The following is a 4,987-nucleotide window of genomic DNA, read 5'->3' on the forward strand; positions in this document are numbered from 1 at the left end:
TAGTATTTAATCAACAACGATGGTTCAGAATAGTGATATCTTCGGTTTACTACCACTTTACACGAGTCACCAGTTAAACTCTGCAAAAGGCACTTAATATGATTATTAAAAAATAAATTCGATTTTTCAAGATTATACATTGTATGGAGAAAAGAACTGTAAAATTCTAAATGTTAAAAACATAGTATTATACAAGTATAGAAATTGTTATTAAAATAATTGTAGCTTACCATATTGGTAGGTCATTAAAGAATGTATAACGCGCGTATTGTTTCTATATCTAACCACGGATCTATTTAAATAGGGAAAGAGTTTACTATAATGAACTCTTTTTGGATATAATATTATATCGGCCGTTTCGCGTTTTATTATTAAACTGAATAATATACATACAAATAGTTTGTCGTCTGCAGTATAATATAAAATATTGTATTGTTTATAGTATTTTTACGATTATTATCGTCGAGAATATTATTATAATAATAATATGTTGTTGGTTTTTTCGTCCACTCACGACCCACGTGCGCATTCCACGTTACGAATATTGAGTAAGCACGCAGTGTTATATTATATTTTATTATATTCATAATATTCGTCATTCACGCTAATGTGACACGATAGACCCACTGGTGACCGTTGTTTTTTTTTCTTTTCACACAATAATATACGATATAGCTGACGTATTTTAGTGAGATAGAACACACAGACAGACCATACAGATATCGTACTGTTCGCAGGGTAACTATATTAATATAATTGAAAGGAGTTCAAGTTCAGCCTGCACACGGAGGTATACAGCTCTTTGTCGGCATGCGCCGCTGCACAAGTCGACGTCGTGTATATACGGCGACGAAACCGAAATGTATTCCTTACATTATAATAATAATAATAATAATAATAATAATAACGATAATAATAATACGACAACAAATAGTGCAACAATAATAGAAATAATATCAATACGAATCATTGAATGGGAAGCTGGCACTAATAAGTCGGCTTAAAATAGAAGAAAAAAAAATCGAAATCACATTCGTAATATTATTTTATATTATTATAACGCGTTGTTAGTCGGCTATTGTTTCACCGCCTAGACGACCAACAATAGTAATTGGCCGTCGGTCCTCTGTGTGTCCTGCGTCGTATACCGCCAATGATGCAGCGCGTAGTTATATTACTTATTATAAAATTGTACCTATGCAGGCACACAATATTATAGCTACAAGTCCAGTAAACGATAATAACATTATAACCTAACTATTATTATAGAGCAAACTACACCGTAGGTATTCGCGTTTCTAGCGGTCGGGGAAAACATTTATATAATATACCCACACGCAGACGTGCTCCTGCAGTATATATTTATGGGGTATTGTTCGTGTATGCTATATGGGTGTATAAATCTACGTCCTCATAATACGTTTGTTGATACTAATAAAAAATCCGTGACTCCGAGTGATATCCGTTTCCATAAAATAAATAAAAGGATTCGATTCACCAAAAAAAAAAAAGTTTGAAACCAATGATATATTGTATTATAATCACGGAGTGCCAAAGAATAGTGCTTTGAATTTTTTTAAGAAGACTGATAATTTACGAAAAAAACGTACTGCATTGCTTGACATGGCGGTTTCTTGCTATATTATATAGGTACTCATTCTGACATTGTTATACGTTTCTAGTCAACCCATTCCTTATATGAGTCAGTGAGTATAGGACTGCAGGAGGTGTTAAATATTATAATATAACTTGGTCAAGTATGTCATGGTACACATAGAAATATTTGCACCAAACGATTTTATCATCGATTATACGACCAATAATAATATTATACTTGTTGAAACAGGCTCTGTTTAGAAAATTTTCTTGCGATGGAGTCGCATACAATCTTTTCTCGGTTCCGGGATCACATTGTATGTTGACGATCGTTTGGATGTATTGATCTGTAACTTGTAAGTATAATATAAAGGTAAAGACGTTGCCGTACGATTCATGTGACAATACGGCAATGTTCACTGTACAGACCCGGACCCGGAAGTAGTCGATGACGAGTATCGTTGACGTTTTCACAGCAGTCGGCTGAAACTCGGAAGTCTCTTTGCGGAAGTCTATATATATATTATATATGATTTTCCGTGGCGGAACTTTCAACATGACACCCCAGGAAGTATATAAATGATGTTATAGTTACAGAGAAAACAATAAAGGAATTTAGGTCGATTTCGTAAATCACAACATTATAATATTAAATGGTTTAGTTTTTTTTATGTGATTCCGATAATACTTAAAAAATTTTATCATGCGTATTTTCAAGTCGTTTAAAAACCGTTATTTTAAATCTCATTAACGGGTAGTGATAAAAACGAACGAGTTCTATAAACTTTCAAACGAAGTTTAAACTTAATACTATAATACTATATTAGTATTTTATACGTATTTATAATACGCGTTATATTATTTGTAATTATTTTCTTTATAACAATAAATTAGATTTACCCAATGTCAGGATAGATTTTAGGTTTTATATTTGTATCTAACGGAAAAACGCCAATTAGTGATTGAAGCGGTCAACATAATACGTCAATCTCCCAAAAAAAAATTTTCTATTAATTGTCTCGTTTATTCTGATAAAAAATATCTATGACATGTAACATGCTATACACTACAAGTTATTGTTATTTGTATCATTAATATATTATATCTAGATGGATTAGTTTAAAATGTTGTCTTGTATTATGTGTTATTGAAAATAGATTTAGACCTAATAGGTTAGAAAACTGTCGAAAACTGTCGTAACTCAATTTTCAAATTTTTTTTTTTCTATAGGATATCACTGTTTTTCTGGAAGTCTAACAAAGACGGCAGTAACTCTATTTTATTGTGTAGAACCTATGCAATAAAATGCAGTTACTGCCGTATTTGTTGGTAATCCAGAAAAACAGTGATACCCTATAGAAAATTTTAAAAAAAAAATTTGGAAAATTGAGTTACGACAGTAACTGTTTTCGTTGCGGCAGTCGCTATGTGAATTGAAACCACTTTTTGCTTTAAATAATATTTGAATACAATACTTTATAATAAAATGTCGTTAACTCATTGTTAAGTTTTACATTTTGAACACAGTTAAACATTATAATATATTTTAGAATTATTTCTAAAATATATGTATAGATACCTATACAATTTTATAAACACACAAGTCATACATACATCATATTATAATATACACGTATAAAAAGGTACAATTTATACAAGGATTTTCAACGCTGATTATACCGTTCGCGTTCGTACAAACTGCACTCGGCAGCCAGGAAATTAAGTTTAAACTTGGCCCATTAAAAGTTAAATTAAACTGGCTTCGGTTCGCAGAAATTATTGTAAGTTAAATCGCAAAGTAGGTTTAATTTAAATAACGCTAATGTTTATGCATACGCCATACAATATAATAGTTTCATATTATAATAAATATTAATAATATTAATAATACGTATGGAGTAATATTTTTGATCACAAATTCATAAAATCAGAATAAAACATAAATACGCTATAAAATTATTACGTTTATAGATTTTTAACTGTACCCATAATGCGTGTCTACGTGAATTTGTTTTACGATAAATTATTATTGTGTGTCCATGTGTAATTTTTATTACTTTATTTTGTGTGCGTAGACAGTACTCTGCGTGTATTAACACTTTGTTTTTAGGATGGAAAAAGTACAAAAAAGTTTTATGTAGTCTATTCCGTCCGTCCCACACAACAGAAGTCGGGTGAAGCTGATACTTTGCAGAAGAGATTATTTTTGGATCTTTACAAGAAAATTTCATAGCTAACATCATTGATTTAACGCAAACGACGACACACTCATTCACGCTGTTATAGACTCAAATAATATTTTTATTATTATTGTTCGATTAGAGTAATATTTCGTTTCTCAGATTATATTATTATTTATTAAAAAGTTCAAACGCGACTACATTATACTAGGTGTTATATTATTATTATCACATCACATTCACTAATATATAAGTACGAATTTACGTGTCTGTACAACTAGTGTTACTTATCAAGTTGTTTAATTATTGCGGCTTGTAATACTATAGAGTACTAGTGCTATGCTGAAATCATTGAAACATTTATCGTTTTATAGTAAATAATACCTATACCTTTCATTACAAACAATAAATGATTATCATTCGTTAATAATGTCTATCAATTAAGAATTAAGATGTATAATATTCCTGATAATTATTAATAATTGAAATTTAATCCTGCATTATTTTATAATATTGCATTAACGTAAAAAAAATATATTTGATTATTTAAATAATATAATACATATTTATATTATATATTACTATATTATAGTAGCAGAAATACATTTTTTAAAAACGAACGAGTGTAACACTAGTGCAGTTATACATTGCTAAAATACCCATTTCTCAAGGTATCAATTTTGTATGTGGATTGAAAAAATATAATTAACTTGCTGATTGGTTAGAGTTTAATCATTAAACAGTGGACAGGTTTTATGCTGTTAGAACCGTCCACTAATATTATTAAAATTGTGTTTTAAATGTATTATGGCCGATATTGCGTTACAATCATATTATACCCTTACCTATTTATCATCGGTTATACCCACCTACCTACCTACAGGCAATGTTGTAAAAAATACTTCTAAAAATTATTTCAAATAATCTTCAAATACAAAAAAAAAATTCTATATTTAGTTCTGATATAATTTATTATAGTCAAAAATTTGTTTATTGCATTTTGAAAACTTGATTGGTTCAATAATCAAAATACTGATCAGTCATGTTAGTTTTTTTTCAGTGATAGTGATGTTAGTTTAATTAGTTTAAAGCTATAGGCATTTGGATATCCCATACCGCCATCGGCGATAAACGATAATGTTAATATCGATAACCATTTTCTTGATAAATAGATAGTACTAATAATTTGCGTATTATTAAATTATAAAGTA

The sequence above is a fragment of the Acyrthosiphon pisum genome, chromosome A3, assembly GCF_005508785.2.
Source record: "Acyrthosiphon pisum isolate AL4f chromosome A3, pea_aphid_22Mar2018_4r6ur, whole genome shotgun sequence".
In the NCBI taxonomy this organism is placed as follows: Eukaryota; Metazoa; Arthropoda; class Insecta; order Hemiptera; family Aphididae; genus Acyrthosiphon; species Acyrthosiphon pisum.